This window comes from Dromiciops gliroides, chromosome 2, assembly GCF_019393635.1.
Source record: "Dromiciops gliroides isolate mDroGli1 chromosome 2, mDroGli1.pri, whole genome shotgun sequence".
In the NCBI taxonomy this organism is placed as follows: domain Eukaryota; kingdom Metazoa; phylum Chordata; class Mammalia; order Microbiotheria; family Microbiotheriidae; genus Dromiciops; species Dromiciops gliroides.
This window is the reverse complement of record NC_057862.1, coordinates 563,781,961-563,806,396: the sequence shown is the minus strand read 5'-3', so window position 1 is coordinate 563,806,396 and position 24,436 is coordinate 563,781,961. Positions and strand designations below refer to the sequence as shown.

General features: G+C 36.8%; 1 protein-coding gene across 3 annotated transcripts in view; it reads left to right on the top strand.

Moving 5' to 3' along the window:
- The window catches only part of MACROD2 (mono-ADP ribosylhydrolase 2), a 2,303,223-nt gene that overhangs the window by 2,189,290 nt on the left and 89,497 nt on the right, over positions 1–24,436 (top strand). The window lies entirely within an intron of this gene.

The following is a 24,436-nucleotide window of genomic DNA, read 5'->3' as shown; positions in this document are numbered from 1 at the left end:
CAAAGTATATGTGAGGATAGGAACACTAATGCTGATGTTTGGTGGAATTTTGAATTTGTGTAGTCATTGTGGAAAACAATTGGGAGCTATATTCAAAAAGTCACTAAGTTACAGAAACCTTTCAAATCAATGATACCATTACCAGGTATACACAACAAAGACATCAAAGAAAAATGGAAAAGGACCCACATTACAAAATATTTATACCATCCTTTTTAGAGCATCAACGAACTAGAAACTATGGAGAAGCTAAATCCATTGGCAAATTGCTGAACAATTTATAGTAATCCTAGAAAAACTGGTATGAATCAAAATAATGAAGTGAGTATAATCAGGAGAATAATTTATAACAATATTGTAAAGAAAAGTACTTGAAAATCTTGAGAAGCCTGATCAACACAATGACCAACCAGGACTCCAGAATGTTTCTGATGAAGCATATTGCATACCTTCTATCAGAGAGGTAATAGAGTCAAGGTGCTAGAAGATACATACTTTTAGATGTGGCCATTGTATACATTTGTTTTGCTTGACCATCTTTATTGCAAAAGATATCTTTTTTCTTCTATTTCAGTGGGGTGGGTGGAAGAATAAAGTGTCTGGCAATTGTTATGTCAAAAAAAAGACAGCCATTGAACTATTTAATAAAAATGAACTGAATAGTAGAGAAAGAAGATCAGAAAGAAGCATAGACAAACAGAAGAATTTTGAATGTAATGTGTAAACCAGAGATTTTACCTCACAACCATAAAATTGATAATGACAGAAAATGGAAATAATGTCAGAGGGGTTGTAGAAAGACACAGTACAGATCACACTAGTGCATTGTTCTTAAACTTGTCAATTAAGTATTTAAAATCTGGAAAAATCATTTGGAATTATGCAAATATAGTGGATAAAATGTGCATACCTTTTTACCCAGACATTCCACTGCAAGCATATACCATAATGAGATCATTGACAAAAGAAAGGATTAATATACACCAAAATATTTATAACAGCACTTTCTGTGGTAGTAAAGAGCTGAAAACAAAGTAGGTGCCCACTGATTGGATGGTGGCTTTAAAAATGTGGTAAATAAATAGAATGAAATATTACTATATTGTAATAACAAATATGATGAATACAGAGAAACATGGAAATAGAAGAAATTATACAAAATGAACCAAAGCCAAGAAACCCATATATACAATGGTCATAACAGAAAGAATACCCACAAAACAATTGAATATGAATGCTTCAAAGAGCAAGCTATGTTCTCAAAAATAGATATGAGAGGACACATCTCACTCATCTTCAGAGGGGATATCCATGATTTTGTTTATAATGTCAGATTCTTTTCTATATCTTGATTGATTTTGCTGGATTTTTTTTCTTTTTCCCCTTTTTCTTTTAAAAAATTCTTTGTTATGTAGGATGGTTGTCTTGGAGAAAGGAGATAGATACAGGGGATATCTTGAAAATGTTGAAACAAAATATGTTATTAAATATATGTAAAAGAAAAATGAAACTAATGTGTTGAAATATATTTTTAAAAGCATGCTGCATGAAAGAGAGTCAGCTTTATGTACAATCCTCTTTTCATATGCTACTTTAAAGAAGGAAATGTTCATAGAATTTTTGTGTATTTGTTAAAGTCAAAAATAAGATAAATTTTAAAGGTATTTTATTAAAATTTAGTGAGAGGAAAAATCTAATTGGGATATGGCTTTGAAAGGGTATACAATATTCAAAAGAAATAGGATGGGTAAAGAGCAGGCAAATTAGCTTCATGTATTATGAATATATACTTATATGAAGAAATCAATGAACTAAAGAAGGAAGAATGGTAGAGAGCATTTGAGTTAAGATCAGTAGATACAGAAATAGAAGCAATATTGCCATTGGCATATACTATAGATGAATTGGTCAAAAAATGAACAATTTGAGAAACAGTCTGTAAGCTTGGAACAGTCATGATGTCATAGCCTAGTGAAGAATGTCAGTTATCTGGACAATTTTTATAACTGTATGCCCAAAGAAAAACAGTCAATAATTTTTTAGCTGGCATTAATACGGGTTTTGTCCTTCAAAAAGTAGTAGAGGGATAAGTGAAGAGAATCTGTTCAGGCATAGAATTGGAGTCTATCCTCAGAGGTCTCCTTCAGTTCTGAGGTTCTATGATTTCGTAATTTATTGTTCCCCTTGCCTTTGTTGAGACCATATAAGATTCCTTGATAAATGTTTTAAAAAACACAATTTTGTTCAGTGATCTTATTAATAGCAATGACAGTGGAAATACACCTCTGGGAAGTGCACATATTCTGAGCAAAGGTGCCTTCTACAATCATGAATGACATCCAGAGGAGGATCCAAATAGATTGTATATTCCCTATAAATTGTGACGTCTTCCAGGTGCTATTTGTTGATAACACTGTTTTTATTACATCAGGTTCCATAACATTTCAAAGCCTCCTAAATTAGATATGATATTACTTTAAAAAGTAGGACTTACCTATCAACACAGGATAAAAATGGATGAATAATGACTTAATATTGAAACTATGATATTAACTTGAATGGTCAGCCCATTGAGCTAGTCCACAAGTACATACATCTTGGATATAGGCTATAGATGAACAACAAACTGGGGCACAGGATTGAATAGGAGGAAGAGAATAAAATGGATTGCATTTGGTAAATTTGTATTCCTTTCAATTACCCTAAGCTTCTTCCTCAAAAAAAAAATCTCATATTTTTAGTTCCATTAGTCTGGTAATTCTACATGACTGTAAGTCATAGAATACCACAGTCATGAAAGAATCAAAATTGCAGATCACTCAAATGGCAATGTAGAGAAATATAATTAACAATAATTGCTTGTGATATATTATTACATTCACAAATTTGTGGAAAATATGGTGAGTAGAATAAAACCTGGAAAAGGGGCTGGTAATAATAGTGTGTGATGGTGACAGGTTGGTCTGTAGACTGCATCATCACCCACATAATATCAATAGATTAAGAGAAGGTCCTCAATAGTTTGGCAGATACTCTGTGGAGAATCTATAGGAAGTCATGGTTGAGTGTTGTATAGGACAAGAAGTTATGGAAAGGTTGTAATCTGTTTTATTGAAGGGAATCACCACATTGATGAGATCACAAAACCATCAAGATAATGAAATACCCAACTCATGAAATTTTAGTATGTAGGTAATTTTCCTTTACAGATAAGAATACAATAATAGCAAAATAATTGTATGAAAATACTAGCCTAATTATGCTATTAGTCAAAAAGTGCAGAAGATCAACCATGTGGGATAATGAGGGCCAAAAGCAATCTAAAGGATGTTCAATATAGCAATCTCCTCAGATTTAAAATCCTCTACAATGAAACTCCAACCCACTTTGCCACCTTTATTTGCTATTGAACCCTTTCATGCATTCTGTATTGCAGAGAAGCTCATATCCCAGTTTTTTTCCCCAAATCCACCATTCTATTTCCCCTCACTATGCCTTTGTTCATGTTGTCCCCCTATATCTGGAGTACACATCTTTCTTACTTTCACCACTCCTCATACTTATATTCATAAATTCTCAGCTCAACGTCCTCTGTCAGAGTATCTCTTCGTGCCTGTCTCTTTCTCTCTGTTTTTGTCTTTCTCTGTATCTCTGTTTCTCTCTCTCTCTCTCTCTCTCTCTCTCTCTCTCTCTCTCTCTCTCTCTCTCTCTCTCTCTCTCTGTGTACCTTACTCTGTGTGTGTGTGTCTGTATGTGTGTGTTTGTCTCTGTGTGTCTGTCTGCTGTCTAGTAGAAAGTAAGTTTCCCAAGGTCAAGAATAATTTAATTTTTGTCTTTTTATCACCAGTGCTCAGCATAGTACTTTGATCATAGTGAATGTTTACTAACTTTTTAAAAAATTGAAGTGAGTTGTTAGTTGTCCCATGCAAGTCTATGAACTTAACTGTGAGGCAAAATGAGATCTAAAAATTACATTAAAGCAACTGTATCTATTCTCACAGGAAAAATCAATTAGAGGGGGCAGCTAGGTGGCACAACGGATAAAGCACCAGCCCTGGATTCAGGAGGACCTGAGTTCAAATCTGGCCTCAGACACTTGACACTTACTAACTGTGTGACCCTGGGCAAGTCACTTAACCCTCATTGCCCCACAAAAAAAAAAAAAAAAGAGAAGACTACGTATTATAGATAGATAGATAGATAGATAGATAGATAGATAGATAGATAGATAGATAGATAGAGATATGTATATATGTGTGTGTATAATATATATAGATACATAGATATGTTTATATATGATATATAATATATACATATGTATGTATGTATATGTGTGTGTGTGTGTGTGTGTGTGTGTGTGTGTGTGTGTGTGTGTATATATATATTTCCATTGAATGGTTATCCCATGAAGCTCTGTTAAAGGGAACCTTCAACTTGGGATTTGAAGACCTGGGTTCTAATAATAGTTCTACCATGATCTAGATGTGTGATAAGATTAAATTATTTAATTGCTCTCTTTCTCAGTGTTTACTTACCTACACTGTCCCTATGTGACACCTACCTGACAAGGTTTCTATGAAGGTCAAAATAAAATGATTCATACTTGGAGGGTGGGTGAATCAGAGAAAGGATGAACATAGAAACAGCCCAGTGTAGTGAATAAAGGAATGTGTAGGAAATAGGAAACCTGTGTACCTTTGATATATAGTGGTCAGGTCACGTGACCTCTCTATTTCCCCTGGGTAACTGACATTAAAGATACAGAAAAGTTTGTCTATCTGTATCTGTAGTGGGAGCACCATACCAGGAATTCCCCTGGTGGATAAACCATTGCTTTAGACAAAAGAAGACAAAATACCTCACAGTATTGCCAGTATTTAGTATGGGAGAATGCTACTCAAAAATTTATGCAAAATAGTGTAATTATTCCATTGCTACCCCTGTATTCCATCTTCCCTCACTTTGTCCATCTTTTAAAATATTTTAGTGTCATGCTTACTCTTCTAATATAAAGTAAGCTTTGTGAAATGGCTCTTAAAGCATTTTTCTTATTCCAGAAGCGAGTTTGTTAATTCTCTGTGGTAAAATGTTAGGCAAGGAGATAGTCTATCAAATTTCACAGTAGAATGCAACCTATCAGAGCCCTGGAGGACAGATTTCCCCTTACAGCAATCTGTTGTCCTGTCTTCATTGCTAATGATGTTTGGTATCATTTATCCTTCCCATCAATGTTCTCAGGGAAAAAAAAAAAGGCTTTCTGCATAGAGAGTGGCACAGAAACAACTCCTTAACAGGAAGAGAATGAATAATTGGCTAGCTAATGGCAGAGACTGGAGCTGTTATTTTTTAATCAAGTAAGGATGACCAGGTTTACTAACGAGAATTGGCACTATTTGATAGAAAGTTTGCCTTACTCTTTTACTTTAAATTTGGGCTTCATATTTTGTACCAAATCTGATAAATTATAAAGAGGAAAGCAAGTTTATTTTCCTAAGGTAGAAGGGATGGTTCTCTGTGTACACATACAAATGAGAGACATATAGCACAATTCTAAAAAACAACATGAAATTTTGTAAGCAGAAAAGTCTTCTATACTGTGTGATTTAATTAGTGATGGAAAGGGATTCTCTGAATCAGAATGTCATTGGAATCATTGAGATAGGAGAATTTCAGAAACCCATCTAATTAAGTTCTCCACTTCAAAAACTATTTCAAAGATGCTCTCTATGTGGATTTTATGGTATTGATGGATTAGTTATAAAATTCCTAATCAGGCAAATAGCTACCTTTCACTAAGAAAAATCAAAACTGAAATTACTTTGAGCTACATAAGCTCTTATGCTTTGGAAAATTCCAATCTGACAATCCAATGAGCATTTATTACTACCAACAGTGTACACAGTATCAACTTATTTAGACTCTTATCATTATCCAATTTAGTTTGTGCATGTGCCTGTGACTATGTCTGTATGGATTTGTCAGGATAATGTGGAGATGTTGGAAATGTAAGGAGCAAAATATTCCAATTCTCTCAGCATTTTTATTGCTTTTTCACTGATGACCATTTCCTATAATATGGAATTACCAATTCCCACAATATGGAAATTATGAGTCAAAAGTTCAGTATACAGACTCTGTATTCTATTAAGTAATACATATATACACATGCCAAAGTTGTGCTGATACTGGCTGATATCTTAGAAGGTAACACGGATTATCAAATTCATTAATCAGTGGACTGCTAGCACTGCACTTGTCATGGCTAATCATTTGTTTTAATTTATTCTGACTTCTTTAAAACTAATATTGCCTGTAGGTAAATCATATTGTGTTTCAGTTTCCACTGGTATAAATGAATTTTACATATATTTGAATTCTTTTTCGTTTGTTGCATTTTACATTAGGGATACAAGTTATTCAATATGTCTAAGTCCTAACATTTATAAATAAGTAATAGGGTCACTCAATCAACAAATATTTATTAAGTGCCTACTAAATAGTCCCTAAGTGCTGGAAAAACAAAGACAAAAATCAAACAGTTTCATCTTAAGCAACTTAAGTTATAACAGAGGAGACAACATATTTACATATATGCATGTGTGCCTACATACATACATATATGTATATGTGTAAGTATATATAAACATACACATAGTAGATCACTTTGACAACTGTGTGAAAGATAGAACAGAGTGAGAAAAGACCAGAGGAAAGAGACCAAATAAGAGGCTATGACAGTAGTAATCATAAGAGATGGTAAAGGCCTGAACTAGGATGGTAGCTATGTTAGTAGAGAAGGGGACATATATGAGAGAGTGTGGAGTGGAAATGGTTAGATTTGGCAACTATTGGAAATTAAATATGACTGAGGAATCGAGGATGCCAGCAAGAGTTAAAAAGCTGGACAACTAAAAGGACAGTTATGCTCTTTACAATAATGACAAACTCAGAAGAAAAGTTTGATTCCATTTCAGACTTGTCATGGTTTAGATGCTTATGGCATATCTAGGTTGAAACGTCCAATACATAGTTAATGATGCAATATTGGAGTTTAGGAGTGAGACTAGGGACAGCCACATGGAATCCAAGATCACCTACATTTTGATTTTATGAAAGTTAATTAAAGTTAACCCATAACAGTTAATAGGTTATCAAATGTGAGAGTACAGAGAGAAAAGAAGATGACACAAGGCAATGTCTTAGGGGCCATTCACAGTGGACATGACTTGGATGAGGCTCTAACAAAGAGAACTAAGAAGGAATAGGTAACTTAGAGGAGAATTAGAAGAGAGTAGAAAAATGCAAAGATGGGAAAGTACCCAAGAATAGAGGGTAAACAACAGGATCAAACTCTACAGAGAGGTCAGAAAAGGAGAATTAAGAAAAGACCATTGGGGGCAGCTAAGTGGCACAGTGGATAGAGCACCTGCCCTGGATTCAAGAGTACCTGAGTTTAAATCCGGCCTCATACACTTGACACTTACTAGCTGTGTGACCCTGGGCAAGTCACTTAACCCTCATGGCCCCGCATAAAAAAAGAAAGAAAGAAAGAAGGAAAGAAAGAAAGAAAGAAAGAAAGAAAGAAAGAAAGAAAGAAAGAAAGAAAGATAGAAAGAAAGAAAGAAAGAAAAGACCATTAGATCTGGTAAGACCAAGAGATCACTGGTAACTTTGGAAGGAGCAATTGCAGTTGACTGATGGGGTCAGAAGCTAGATTAAGGGTTCAGGAGAGAGTAAGAGAAAAGGAAATAAAAGCAGGCAATGTAGATGGCTTTTCCAAAAGGTCTTACTAAAGTTAACAAATGAGTATCCTCCATAACAGATGCATAAAATGGAGAATGATTTGTGAATTTACTCATTGTTCTTTCTTGTTGCAACTCTGATCTATGCTTGGTCTTTAGCTTCCATGTAAACACATGTAATTACATACATGTGTGAAATATTAGATTACTATATCTGGTACTGCAGACAATGGAGAGACTATAAACTAGGCAACCTGGGTCCTAGTGAAGGCTTGGTCACTAATTAGCTATGTGACCTCAGGAAAAGCAGTGAGATCAGTTTCTTTGTCTGAGGAGGTTTCATAAAATGAGATTTCAGACTAGTAATCCTTAAGGTCCCTTCCAGCCTCTGAGGTCTCTTCTATTATTTAAATTGCTTTCAAGATTTTTCTATTCATTTCTATGGCCAGCAGGATGTCTACTGACATCATACTTTCCTTACAAAGTGATAAATGAATGGGTGGTGATACAGGTCCTTAATCTGGAATCCGTTAAGGATATATGAAGACTTACTCTAGCTCAGGAATGATTTGCCTGATTGAGGCCCTTCCAGAATAATCACCTTATCGAATTCTTGTCAACATTAGCCTGTAATTATGTTGTGGTTCTTGGGTTGGCTGGCTAAAACATGGTTTTAATGTGGACAAATTTTCAAATGTGACTCCTGTATGGACAAACTAACTTCACATGTCCCATAGAGGTCACAAAGGGACCAAGTAAACAAGTGAATGGCTCAACATAAACCCATCCTGATTCCTGGAAAAACAGGTCAAAGCTTTTGTCCTAATAATAGACAAGACAAAATCATCATCATTGTCATCGTCATCATCCCGCATTCTTTTATAGCTCTTTGCACTGTCACTGTAGTGACAGCCTACCATAACAAATTAAATTTTGAGTTTCCATTGGGAAAGACATAGATTTAAATCTAACTTCTGACACTTACTAGTTATGTAATCTTAGGGAAGTCATTTAACCTCTATGTGACTCAGGCAAACCAAAGAATAATAGAATCATAGATTTGAAGGTATAAGATATGTGAGAGAACATTTAATCTAAAATCCTCATTATATAGATTAAAAAACTGAGACTCATAAAATTTAAGTGATATTTCTTAAGTCAATGCTGGTTTGTTAAGTTGTGTTGAAGAGAATTCCCACATGAGTTTCCTACAATAAGGAAATAACAGTTCCATTGTGAATTTGAATATTGAGGTTTACAAAGTAATCTCCCTTTGAAGTGAGTAAATGCAAGCATCTGTACCCCCATTTTATGGATTAGAAAAATGAGACTTAGAGAAATTAAATAAACTGCTCATAACCACACAATCCCCAATATTAGAAACAAGTCTTCTAACTGCAATTGACCTCTTTTTGCAGCCCCATTCTCTCTCTCACATCATGCTCCTTCTTCATAAGTAATTCATATGTAAAGAAAAGAACTCTACCCATATCACTTAAATACATTTTTATAAAGAAAGAATATGGTGACATAGCCCCAAAGGTTTCTGGGGTACTGAATTTGAAGACATGGGTCTCAGTGCCTTGAATGTAGTTGCTACACAAATAGCCCTGACTGGTCAACATGCCAGTCATTAATCTATTATCCTACACTCCCATGCCCTGGGTCCCTATGTGCCTCCTGATTTGTGAGAGGTCTCATTAAAGTTAGGTTATGTGGTGAGTCTGTTAAAAAGTCATTGTTAAAAAAGCATTTCCATTGGACCAAACCAGGATCATATTTGCAGTCTTGCCCACATTAACACCATGCTGTAAATAAAGGAGAAGAGGTGTTCCATAGTACTTGGTAAGTCCAACTAAGAGGAAAGCCCAGGTTCAAGTCCTACCCCCCAGCAGTTACTAGTCATATGATCATAGGCAAGTCATTTAACCTTTCCCTCATCTGTAAAAGGAAAGGTTGGATGAGAAGATCTTTAAGGTCCTTTCCAGTTCTAAGTCAAGGATTATAATGCACAAATTTCCTTTCCAAGAAAGAAGTAGGAGCTTAAAACACATACAATTTAGACATCTCATGAGATAAAAACCTTCTTGGGACATATCTTGGGTGAGAATGGTGATGTGAGCATGAGGATACAGGCCAATGCTTCACTGTTTTCCTCCCATACGCTATCTCTCAGACCAGGCCTCAATTTATAACTGTGGCTAGCTTCCTCTCTAGTTGCTCATTCAGCCGTCCTCCTGAATACACACTTGCTAGAATCTTTCATCTGGAAAAGACCGGCTACTCTCTCCTTCTTTATATGCTCCTTTAACCTAATTTCTCTTTCATATACCCTTTTGGAATCAAACATTCCATGCTTCCTTAATCAAAGCTAAATTCACTTTCTCAGTACAAATGCTAGCTTCTTGACTATGATTCTGACTTCATCATTCTCCAGGCTAGCCTCTCAACTTCCAACAACCAAAAAGTCACTTGAAGCTATGTGCCAATGTTCTCAACTAAATTTGTTTTTAAAATGGGCTGCTCGGTGCTCCTTCCATCCCTAGCCTTGGTCCCACAATTGGTTGCTCTTCCTTCCTGGTGCCATAGCTCCTTCACTTCTAAACAAAATTGGTTACTCATATGACCAAAGCTACCACTCCAAGTTCCACAAGGTGGTAAGGTGGCATTCACATAGATGGTCATCTCAGCTTACTGAGGTTACACAGTGGATTAGCACTGTGTAATTGGCTATAGATAGGCATGCATTGTTTTTGTCTAGAGAGTATATATCCATAAGATTCAAATGACCAAATCTACCAAGTACAAAACTGGGTAGCCAAAAGTTTGGTCCATAATGGGGATACAAATGAATTGAAAAAATGTTTTCCATTGTTTTCTACCAAGACCTCTCCACCCTCTTTTCTGGTAGGGTCTTTTGTTTAAATTTCACTTATCAGTTTTTTTCATTTATGCCCAAGATCATATAGTATGTGTTGAATAAATTCTATGAGCAAAACACTAATAATAGCAAGTAGTTGCATAGTGCCTTAAGGTTCATAAAGAGCTCTACCTCCATTTGTTCCTCACAGCAACTGTGTGAGGTAGGTGCTATTATTATCACCATTTTGCACATAAAGAAAGTCAAGCTTGACAGATCTTAAGTGACTTTCGCAGAGTCCTACAGCTAATGTCTGAGGCAGGATATGAAACTCAGGTCCACCTTACTCTACGTCTGGTGCTTTATCTACTGTACCACCAAGGAGCCATTGCTAGGAAGCTGAAACAAAGCTGCGGTAAAAATTAATTGTGGTAAAGATTAATATTGCAGTTTTAGCTGAATCATTTGGGAGGGGCCACACCTGGCCCACCCTGAGGTTACATATGCTACTGAGGTCAGAAGGAGAACTCTCCACAGGCAGCTTTTGAAGAACCTCCCCTTTTGGGGGAGGGGAGATTGAACGCTCCCTGAAGGGAGACAGGCTGCTTCCAGAATGCTAGGCATCTTCAAGTACTCAGGCCTTTCCTTCTTGGCCCTTGCGCTGGTAGTGTGTTCTCTCTAGGCCTGGCGACTCCCCTTGCGGTGGTGTGTTGGCTATTCTGGCAACACAAGCAACTGTAGACTTTCAGGTTTGGTGAGCTAATTACAGAAAACCCTAAATTCCTTTGAACCAGCTTAATTGGGAATGGTCTGGGCAGTGAATAGGTTAAGCTTAGAGTTAAGAATATTTATCTGTATTTCTATTTTCCTATTTCCTTATCTTTGATTTTCATTAGTTTCACCTTTGTTGTTTAATTAATTCCTAAGTAATAAAATCTGATCCTTTTGTGAACTAAAGCTTAGAGGCTCCTTTCTTATTGGCCTTGGAGAAATATCTAAAAAGGGCAGTTCAGAGGGGAGGGAGAACCTAAAAGGTCCCTCATATTTCCAGGACCCCAATATTAAGGCAAGTCACCCAAATAACGCTCTGTATATCAAATTTTGGCCCTCACAAAGCATTATGACTCATGGTCCCTTCAAGAATCTAGCCAAGGATATAAGAGATCATTTGTGATATTCAGTTGTTTCAGTCGTGTCTAATTTTTTATGACCTCATTTGGGGTTATCTTGGCAAAAATTCTGAAGTGGTTTGCCATTTCCTTCTCCAGCTCATTTTACTGATGAGGAAACTAAGGCAAACGGGGTTAAATGACATGCCCAGAGTTACATAGCTAGTAAGTATCTGAGGTCAGATTTGAACTCAGGTCTTTCTGACTGAAAACCTAGCACTACATCCTCTTTGCCACTTAGCAGGCCAAGGGAAATAAAATATATAAGCATTTTTTTTAAGTACACACAAGTTTTCATAGAGCATGGTCCCAGGAAGTAAAGGGACAATGGTAATGCTTGCCCCGGGGTATAGACAGTCATGAAAGTGCTAAATTGTTGTTGACCAAAGTAGAGTCAATGAACACCTGAAAATTCAAATTTAGTTCATCTAAATAAACAAAGGTTCAGAATATCTGAAGATTTTTAACTAAAAGTGGTCCTCAAAGATCATCTAGTTAAGCTCCTTTGACATACAGATGAGAAAGCTAAGGCCCATGGAAGTAATGAATTATCCAAGATGTGGCAGATAGCATAACATGCCTCTATAATTCAGGTTAGAAGTAGATTTATGTACAAACTCTCTGGATAATTTTAGCTGTACAGACTTGACTTCAGAAGAATTTGTCCTGAGGAAGGTATATTACTGTTATTTTTTAATGCTAACTTATAATGAGATTCTTCCAGGAAGAAGTGATCATTAGATTAATTCCATTCCTATCTGTATCCTTTTTGATACTTAGACAGTTTTCCCTAGCTGCATGCTTATCTATAGAGACTTTGATTTTATTTTTAAAAAGACAAGTCCAATATATCTGCTTCTATAAAGGGGAAAATATGTTAAGGTGATCTGAATCTCACAAACTCAAGGCCTTGCATAATAATTTGTCCATCACTATTTCTAGTAAAATACAAACATTTCTGTAAGGAAAAGGCTACTGGAGTATTTAGATTCAGAACATGCTTAGGGGAGAAATAAAAGCATACCAGGGAGGAAAGGAAAAGATTGCATAGCACATAAGGCAGATGTGTATATATGTGTCTCACTTAAAGCAAATCTTGTATATGAAAATCCATACTTATCACCAAAGAGAAAATCCATAGTGGATTATTTGCCTTACAAAACAGATTTTTCACTTTATAGAAATTTATCATAAATTCCTTGAAAAATAGCAAGTTCCCCTAGTAGAGTTAAAAGTCAATTGCATTTATGAAAGTTCATAGTGGCTCATAAAGTTTAGGAAAAGAAAAAGATCTATGCTTTACAATGAACCACAACAGTATGCTATCTGCCTGCCCTGCTAATATTCACTTTGTCTCACCTTGACAAAGTATCTCTGCACTAAAAGTTCACTGATTCACCTCTCATTGAGATAGCAGGTAACTTAATAGATATTGGACTGGTCATAGCCAGATGTTAAAGTATAATCACAGAATAATAGACTTTTAGAACTGAAAGTTCCTTTAGAAATTATCTAGGCCAATTGTTTTATTTTCCAAATGAGGAAATTGATAGACTGCAAAATTATTTGAAAATCTATCTTTGGTGCCCACCCACTTCCCTAATTAGAGATCCTTTCATCCCTTAGAACTTGTTCCCTTTTAGGATTTTCTTCCCCCATAAATCTCTATTCATTCCCTATTTCTTTAGACTTTTTGTTTTCAGTTGTTTCAGTCATGCCTGACTCTTCATGACCCTATTTGGGGTTTTCTTGGCACTGAAGTGGTTTGCCATTTCCAGATCATTTTTCAGGTGAGGAAATGGAGGCAAACAGGATTAAGTGACTTGTCCATGGTCACACAGCCAATGTCTGAGACTGAGTGTAGATCTAGCACTCTATACACTGTGCCACCTAGTCGCCTACCCCTTTAAACACAGAATTGCTTATTCCTATGTCTCTCTTGCACTCATCTTGGAAGGCAACTGACAATCAATCCAGCTAAAGGACTAACAATTAGGATATTAGCTGAAAAGGCACTTACATTTTGAAAATGGACCTCAGTATTAAAAGAATAAAGCTATCATAGTGAGATGCTGGCTGACAGTGAGGTTGATACTTAGAAGTGAAAGACCCCTCCTAGCATCCCCTCAAATTATGTCACTTGGGCAACTACTTACTTTACTTACTGGCAAAGCCAACCTTGTCTGATGCAGATGTTGCTTTTCATGGACATGGTTAAGAGGAAGAAAAAATAATGGTTCTGGTACTATTTTAATGAATTTTTTAATTGAAGTAATTTGTGGATCAATAGAAAATCAACACTGCTCTGAAAATTTGGTTGATACTATTTGTAAGACTTCTTTATCTGCTCTGTACCTTCAGCGTAAAAGGAACTTATACATACCTGTTCAAGGAGCATGTAATAAAAATCTAATTTATATTTTTGGGATGCTGTATTTGGCTAGTTTGTCTTATTTTCACCAAATGGCATATAAGCAGACTACTCTCTGACTCTTCATGAAAAGCCCTTTATATTTTCCATTATCAAAGCTACAAGATCCTCATTTTTCCTTCAGTAGTCTTAGTAAACATTTTTACTTTGTGAAATTCCTTGAGTCAACATTGATGATATATTCTGATCAGTAAGGTTCCATTTCAGGGAGTTCTGCTGTTGAGGGAATCCATTGTATTCACATCTGAATTGGAGTGTAAGAGATTTCACCTCTGAGTCCACTGGGAGAGCAGATTTTCTACCATGTGGTCATCTGTGGCAACCATTTAAAATAGCTAATGACAGATTGGCTGATAAGTCATCCAAACCCTCATATGCACAAAGGTATATGTGTCATTGGAGCTTTGAAAGACCATTTCATGAAAGCTCTAGAAAACTAAGCCTGAAATAGCAGCAGATTAAAATGAAGACTTTCTAGGAAAAGAAAGTAACATTTTAGGCTCAATGATCACTCTAGCTCCTGAGATCCTCATGATTATCATATTTCACTGTTATTTTTTCTTAATTTATAAGTCAAAACACTTCCTTGATACCACAATTTCCTCCATTCTCCAATATGAAAGATGATACCTTCTTTTTGTCCCCATTAGGGTCATATTTAAAAAATGAAATTCTGTGCATTTGTTTCTTTTTCATGTGGCCTTTATATGCCTTCCTTAATTTTCTGAAAATTCCTTTACATGCTTTGGCTAATCTGGTGTCCAAGATCTACTTATGATAATTTAAAACCAGGAGCATCTGAACTTATGAATCCAAAAAAATATGCCTCAACTATTAAATGCCATGCCTCATATTCTCTTCTTCCTATACACACCATATTTATAGATAGCAAGGCAGAGTAGATTGAGAATTGGCCTTGAATCCAACAAGAACTAGATTCCAATCCTGACACATCCTAGCTGTGTGACTCTGGACAAGTCACTTAATCCTTCAATGGCCAGGGTAGATCTCTAAGACTTACATCTGCAATAATAAGAGAAGAAATCCCAGGTCCAGTCCCTATCAATACAGGCAAGCATTTCTAATTGAAAAACAGAGTGATTTAATCAAAAGGGCACTGGATTAGAAGTCAGGAGGCCTAAGTTTGAATCTTGCTTCTACTGCTTTATCTGTATGGCTGGACAAACAACCTGACCTCTCTGGGCCTTGCTTTCCTATTATGCAAAATGCAAATGTTAAAACTTGGAAGGACAATTATGTCATAAGGTTTTCGTGAGGAAAGCACTTGTAAACCTCAAAGCATTATTAGTCATAGGACTGAATTTAGAGCTGAAAGGGGCCTCCCTCGTTTTGCTTCTTTTATAGATGAGGAAACAGTCACAGAGTGGTGAAATAAATTGTCCACTTTCAGCAGCATCATTGGAATTTGAACCCCGGTCCTCTGACTCCAAGTACAGCATCGTTTCCACTGGAGCATCCTGCATAAATGTGAATTATCATCACTATAATTCCTGACACCTCACAATTGTCATTTGGTCCCTAGAGGAAAGCAATGGTTTATAACAGAAGTTAGGCCCTGGCTTCTCAGAGAATGACATCTGTGTTGTTGGCATCAAATCATTTGAGCCCTAAGAGATTAATCTAAAGGGATATTTTGTCCCAGCGCCTTCTTGTACGTAATGAAATAGATGATGCCCTATGGGGGAAAGGTTCAAGAACAGCAAACATTTATTAAGTGTCTGCTGTGTATAGAACTCTATTCAAGTGCAGTAAGATAGATAATAGTTTCTTTCATGGAGTACCAAGTTTCTCTCTTAAAGAAATAGCCACATCTTGGTGGATGCCTGATTTCAACTAAACGGAACTTCTCTCAATGTTACAGACTGAAACAACCATAGCCAGAAGGTGGGGTATAAAAGGCAAGCACCACAATACATACCCTGAGACAAGCATCAGCAAAGGCTCCCTCCAATATTCATTTTAAAATTCACTTTGAGCTGAGTAAGACATTGGAGATATCAGGCATGAGGACCCCAGGAGGAAGAGACCAACTTCCTGAAATACTTCCCTCCTCTAATCCCCAGGGAAAAACTGCTGCTCAGAAAGCCACCACTGGGAAAGGAAACTAGATGAAGGCTGGGAAGACTGATGGAGAGAGGAAGCGACTTATTTTAACTAATTACGCTTGCCAATCAAATACTATGCTTAGCTTCTACCTACTGAAGGAGCACAAGTACCCTCAGAGCCCTCTTAATTTTCAGTGTCCTAGAAAAAGCTCTAATTGCTCCACCTTAGTCAAGTCTCTATTGCAATTCCCTCCATGCCTATGAAATTTTTGTACATATCTTTTCTGAAAGTCTTCATTGGGGATTCAATTAATACACTGGAAACCTTCTTTAGATTCCTGTAAAAAGTCGGGGGTACCAAAATGCCAACAGGTCTGTTTATCTATTGTCCACTATATTTTAAGTTCCACCTATTTTCCTAGGCATGTATGCCCTTGATAACTATAGCAAATAATCATAATAAGAATTATGTATGCTAAGTACATGATCATTATGTAAGCAAAGAACTATATGAGATCAGAAGGGGAAGGATCTGATTCTCTACATTTCAACTAGAATATTATTGAAGTCAGTAAGGTATGAATAGTTCCTCTTTAAAATGGGTGTTACCAATAGCCCAGTTACCATGTCCCTATACTATCAGATTAAGTTAAAAGGAAAACCAAATAGAACATTTCTTCTGACCTTCATTTATAGGTCACCTTTCTACTGAAACATAAGATACTTTAGAACTATGCTGGATGTGATTTTTTTAATGATTTAGAGCCAGGCTGTGATGAATGGCTTAGAACACAGAGAACAGAGTAAGATCAGATATGAATTGGGAGGAAAACCATCAAGGAGACAAAAACAGGAAGGCTGGGGAGACATAAAAAGAAGGGCCACAGATGATCAGAACACTGAGAAGCAGAGCAGACCTGCCTTTGCTTCTTCTTCTAATGAAAAAAAGAAAAAAAAAGAACAATAAAACTTAAATTTGATGGAAAGGGAAATGGAGTGTTTCTTTTTTTCCCCTTATAACCTAGTCAGACTCATCTACCCATTCTGTTTTGACATTGTGATGGTTCCTGCCAGGGTAGGATTTATGCTATTATATCCTGTGTGACCCTGGACAAATCTCTTAACCTCTCTGGGTCTCAGGTTCCTCATATGTAAAATGAGGGGGCTGGACTACATGCCCTTTGAGGTACTTTCTAGTTCTACATCTATGAGCTTATGATCTTTTAATGAATGGAGCAGAAACCTTATATATTGAGACTGAACTCAAAGAAATTAGCTTTCCCCTTTGTCTCTTTTTGTTTTCATCACCACCAAGCTAAGAATATTCTGAAAATTAATCAGTCCAGCCAGACTTCATCTATGAATGGTTTGAGAGAGGCAGTAACAGCTCAGTGAAAGAAGGAGACCTGAGCTTAAATCATAGATTAGAGCCTTATGGGCTATAGGGAAGTCATTTCATCTTTCAAGGCATAAATGTTCTCATCTAAAAAACAGGATGTAATAAGCCTGGCCCAATCTACCTCATGAAGTGGTTGTGAAGAAAGGAAGCCTTGAAGTATTGTCTAAGTGTGGGTTATTCTCCTTAAAGTGAGCAGCAGTGTGGCATAGTGACTCAAGAGCTACCCTCCAAGTCAAGAAGAAAGAAGTTCACATCTTGCCTCTAACACATGCTATCTGTAGGACCCTAGGAAAACCCCAGCACCTCCCAGAGTCTGAGACAACTTTCTCTGACTTTAAATTGCAGACCAGTTAGTAACCTGCATTGGTAAAGGTATACTGACTAGTTGTTCCCCTCCACCTATGAAATCACAGAAACTCTCCAAAAAATAATAATAATTCTTAAGTTGATTGTCACATAAGTGGGGGGTAGGTTCTCAGGCAGGCTGCACCCCCAGTCTATTTCATTCATAATGTGGCTTAATTATAATGCTACATTACACTCTCATGTCAGATCTCACTGGGCTCTAAGTCCTGAGCCCAGTAAGGTTGGATAGGGCCCTAGAAGCTAATCTCCTCTGAAAATAAGTTATGGTAGTGACTCATAGAACAGTGGTCTCCAAACTTTTTTCATCATACATAATCACTAAAAATATTTGGGCATGCACCCCCAATATGCTTATATCTTTTTACCTATTTTATGGTAATTCTTTACCTATTTTATTCTTATACTAGTATCCTAATAATTATAGAAGATGTAAAACATATGCAGAATAGAAATTTGTAAAGGATAAGATAAAGATGAAATAGCATTTGGTCAATAAGGAACTATTAGAGGTTATTGAGGAAAGGAGTGACATAGAGGAACTTGCATTTTGGGAAAATCATTGGGTGTCTGTGTGGAGGACAGATTAGAATGGGGAGAGACTTGAGGCAGGGAAGCCCATTGGAGACTTTCATAGTATTCTGAGAGACAATGAGGACCTGAGATAACATGGTAGCTCTAAGAGTAAATAAAGGGAAGGAAACAGCTGTGAAGCATGTTATGAAGGGAGAAACCCAAGATTTGGCAACAATTTGAATAAGTGGGGAGAGTGAGAGTCAGGAGTTAAAGATAGCATCAAGGTCAGAAAGTTGAATGCAAACTCATAGGGCAAGCACTGGGTCAAATTTTTGTCTTTCTTTGTATCTGTGGCCCTTAGCATAGTACCTGTAATATAGTGAATCCGTGTCTTCCTGACTTTGGGCTCTATCTACTGTGTCACCTTAAGAAACATTTATTAAATTTCTACCAAGTGGCATGCACCACGGCTCTTCTGCAATAAAGCCTGGGAATCCTCCAGCACTAGCAGTGGCCATGTGTATGTGTAGGTTACTTATAAACTGAAGACTCTGTGATCACCCACGAATGCTCCACTTCCATATTTATCTGATCCCAATGTGTTGATATCGCACCTCTCCCTCTGCCTTACAATCCCAAATCCTGTTACTTTTCCTGACTTTAACTTTCAATATCTCAACCCCTCAGTTCTTTCTCTGGCCATCATCCTCCCATGATAAACCAGTTCAATTCCATATTGTCTATCTCTCAAGTCCCTTGACCCCTTTTCATATTGTCTGCCTTAACTCCTACTCAGGTACTACTTAATGAAGCTTAAGAAAAAACATAAATTGTCCTGACTAGATTTACTATAATTTATGTTGTTATTGGGCCCTCACTGCTAAAAGGCAAGTCTTTTATACCTTCCTAACTTACCCACTATCTCACCCACCACAATGACTGTTCCAAACCTATCTATCACTTCTCTAACATCCTATGTCTTACTCTATTCCCCTATTCTCAGTTGACCTCATACTTCACTGAACTTTGAATCCATCTGCTGAGAGTGACATCTTTTCCCCTTCTCAAGTTGCATCACTTAGATACCTTCTGTCACAATTTCCTTCTTTACCTGTCTCCCTTGAAGAAGTGCTTTTTCTTCTTGCCAAGGCTAATCCTTTTACAAGTACAAGTGATCATATTCTATCTCATCTTCTCCCCCAGATTGGGCCCTCCCTATTATTGCCACTCTAGGTAGCTGCTTCATTACTACCTATAAACACTCCAATTCACAAAAAACCCTCCCTTGATCTATTCATCCCCATTAGCTCTCATCACATATCTCTCCTACCTTTTATGGCTAAACTTCTTGAGAAGGCCATCTATAATAGATACTTCTTTTTCCTTTCTTCTCATTCTCTTGTTAATTACAATTTGGTTTCCAAACTCATCATTCAACTGAAACTTAACAATGATCTTTTAATTGCCACATCTAATGAAGACTTTACTCAGTCTTCATTGTTGGGGTTTTTATTTTTTGACATCTTTGCATCCTTTGATGCTATCAGTCACTCTCTTCTCCTTGATTTCTCTAGTTTTTCAAGCCCTACTGTCTCCTGGTTCTCTTCTGTATGACCACTCCTTTTAAGTCTCCTTTGCTAGATCTTCATTCAGGTTATACCCATTGACCAAGTTTTTCCTAGTACTCTGCCCTATGCCCTTAGTCATCCCCCCTCTATACTATTTCACTTAGTAATCTCATCAACTCCCATAAATTCAATTAACATCTGTATGCTGATGGTACTCCAAGATCAAATCTTCTTATCTAGCCCTATCTTTTCTCTGGACCTCTAAATCCAATTGCCACTTGGATACCTTGAACTGGATGTCCCAAAGATATCTTAAGCTCAACATTTCTAAAATCAAACTCCTTATCTTTCTTCCTGCAAACTTCTGTCTTCCAAACTTCCCTATTAGTAATGGAGGGTATGTCCATTTTCTCCATTACCCAGGCTTGTGACCTAGGTATCATTCTTGACTCCTTATTCTCTCTCAGCCCCAATATCAAACATGTTACTAACTCCTGTTGATTTTACCTTTGCGATATCTCTCATATATACTTCCTTCTCTCCTTTGGCATTGCCATAGTAGTAGTAGTAGTAATAGTAGTAGTAGGGGGCGGTTAGGTGGCACAGTGGATAAAGCACCGGCCCTGGATTCAGGAGTACCTGAGTTCAAATCCGGCCTCAGAAACTTGACACTTACTAGCTGTGTGACCCTGGGCAAGTCACTTAACCCCCATTGCCCCGCAAAAAAAAAAAAATAGTAGTAGTAGTAGTAGTAGCAGTAGTAGTAGTAGTAGCAGTAGTAGTAGTAGTAGTAGTAATTATTATTATGCTTAATATTTATTAAGTGCCTACTATGTATCAGGTATTATGCTAAGAGCTTTACAAAAATTATCTCATTTGCTCCTCATAACAACACTAGGTGATAGATACTGTTATTATACCTATTTTATACTTGATTGACTTGTAACAAGCAGAGGTTAAGTTACTTGCCTAAGGTCACACAGCTAGTGTCTGTCTGAGACTGAATTTGAACTCAAGTCTTGCTAACTCCGGGCCCAGGGATCTAGCTGTCTATGCCAACCCTCATTATCTCATTCCTGAAATATAATAATAGCCTGCTGATTGGTCTCCCTGACTTAAGTTTCTTCTCCCTCTAATTCATCCTTCACTGAGACGGGTAATTGATCTTTCTAAATAAAGTTCAATTCTTATTGTATCACTCCACATCCCATTCAATAAAGTCTAATATCTCTATATCAATTCTAACATCAAATGTAAAATCCTCTGGCCTTCAAAAACCTCTCTAACCTGGCCCACTCCTAACTTTGTGGGCTTCTTCCATCTTGTTCACCATCTGTGATCTAGGACATTGGCCTCCTGCCACACAAGGCATGACGCCTGTGGACTCTGAGCACTTTCACTGGCTGTGCTTCATGCCTAGAATTCTCTCTCTCCTCATTTCCACCTCTTAACTTCCTGAGCTTCCTTCAAGTCTCAGCCAAAATCTTACCTACAAGAAGGTTTACCCATACCCCTTAGTACTAATACCTTCCTTCTCTTCATTATCTCAAATTTATTCCATCTATACCTTGTGTGTTCATAATTGGTTTCCTGGTTTCCTCCATTAAACTTTTTTTTTTTTGATGAGGCAATTGGGGTTAAGTGACTTGCCCAGGGTCACACAGCTAGTAAGTGTCAAATGTCTGAGGCCGGATTTGAACTCAGGTACTCCTGACTCCAGGGCCGGTGCTCTATCCACTACGCCACCTAGCTGCCCCTCCTCCATTAAACTTTAAACTCCTTTAGGGCAAAGACTATTTTTGCCCTTCTTTGGATACCAGCACTTAGCAAGGCGCCTGGCACACAGTAGGCACTTAATGCTTTTTGACTAACTGACCATGACATTAATGATACTTCTTTAAAGATCCAAGACTTTGTCAAAGTAGGTTGCAACCCTTCCCCTTCACTGGGGTTCATAAGTTCTGGTGTACTTGTTTAAAGAATAGGCTGCATTATTTTATAGTAAACACAACCATCAAGTAATAGGTGTCTGTATGCTGGAAAAGTGTTTATAAATTTTAACAGGTCATCTTTTGGAGCCACTATTTTTACTATTTCTTTTTACATTTTAATCTGAAAAATGCTATTTAAATATATTATTCCCTTTGGCAATCTTCTAAATGAGGAGTTTATTTATGAAGGTGTTTCTTTGATTCATTTTAATCTTATGAATAACTCTTTAGAATTTTAACTTGAATACTTCATGTAATATTTGCATTTGGGGGAAAATGGGCATTGACCTTAAATATTCTGAAAGTCAGAATCTACATATAAATTCTATTTCTCTTTCCTTTTATTAAAATAACATTGATTGACCCTAAGAATTAGGTAATAACTATTATCGGATTTTGGCCATTACCAAATCTGATTTCTTAGAATTATAAAATTTCAAATTCAAATGAGAAACCTGAATTTAGAATACCCATGGTCATGGCAACTTACATAAATTAAATCAGGAAAACAATTATTTTTTAAAATGCACATAACTTCTGAACCCGATTAGCCTGGCTTATATTCAGCAAACATTTGTTAAGCCTTCTACTATTAGATTCAATTCAATAAGCATTTATTATATCCTTGCTATGTACAATGCATTCGTGGAAGTCACCGAGAAAGATATTAGGATGTTCTGAATATACAAAAACAAAATGAAACACTTCCTATCTTTATGAAGTTTATGTTCTCCTTTCAAGTGAAAAGGTGGGGTTCATCATAGACACAGATAAATCAAAATATATACAAAATAAAAACAACATAATTTAGATTAGTTGGTGCCAAAAACCAGGAGCTTCAGGAAAGACCTTGTGAAGAAGGTGGAACTTAACCAGAGTTTTGAACAGATCTGGGAATTCTAAGAGGCAGAAATGAAGAAGAATGGTGCTCCAGGCATGAGGGCCAGACCGTGAGAAGACACGGATGTTGTTCAGTTTTTTCAGTCTCATCCAACTCTCCGTGGGCCCATCTGGGGTTTTCTTTGGATAAATACTAGAGAAGTTTGCCATTTCCTTCTCCAGCTCATTTTACAGATAACTAAAATGAGGTAAGCAGGATTAAGTGACTTACCCAAGGTCACACAGCTAGTAATTGTCTGAGTCCAAATTTGAACTCAAGAAGATGAGTCTTTCTGACTCCAAGTCCAGCACTTTATACACTGCACAAGCCCAGCGGACACAAAGGTGGGAGATAAATATCATGTATAAAGAATATTAAGTTTGCTAGTTTGGTTTCAATCTAAATTGTGTTTAAGGGTAAAAAGGGTAGTAGAAATAATGTAGATATAGAAGGGACCTATGATTAAAAAAAGCTGAGGCCCAGAGAGGTTAATTGAATTGCCCAAGGCCATATTGCTTAGTAAGTATAAACCTGGATTCTAATCTAGGCTCTCTGACTCCAAAACCAGGTCTCCCTACTATAATTCTAATCATTTCTCTATATGTCATTGCTTCAAATACTTGAAGGTGGATAATATATACCCCTTAAAACTTTTCTTGTCAGTCCTTTCTACCCATCCTCACCCACAACTAACTAGGGGTAGTTCCTTTACCCTCCAGGTTGCCCTCTCCAGGAATCCTCTGCTTCATCAATGTCCTTGAAATATGGTGCCCAAAACTAAACAAAGGATAACATCTTTCTGAATTTCTCTCATTTAGCATGATCTGTGCACTTCCTTTTAAATATCACTTGTACTTTAGTGCTCATGAGAAGAAAGTGAATTTTCTGTGCTCTGTAGTCAATATTTTTAACCCCAAAATAGAAAAGGCACAGTTCAGTGGGGGCGAATTTGAATTGATTTGACACAAGTGAGATAACAGTTTGAAAAATGTGTGTATGCTCACTTTAGGTTTCCAAATTTGGACTTTTAAACTTATTGTCACTCTCAGAAAGAAATCAGAAGCTGTGCAGATAATTAAATATTTGCCTCAGGGAATTATTTGCAGTTAATTAAAACCATACACTCTGGGTGCATACCTGCTTCACTGGTTATTAAATTTGAATCAGATGTTAACTACCCAGACTCCTCACTTATCCATCAAAAGTTGCTTTTAGCAGGCTCAAGTAATAAACTTGATGATGTTTGTTGTTGAAGTTATTAACCTGTTGTTAAAGTTATTGCAGGATTTTCAGTGGGCTTTTTTGGACTGAAGACCCTGTGCATTTCAACATATCTCTGTTTTTCCTGATTTATCCAATAAGTCTGACAGCACACTGGTCTTTGCTTAATGACACATACAGTGTTATAATCATATCCAAAGAGATCCCAGGATTTGAGAAATCTTTTGGAA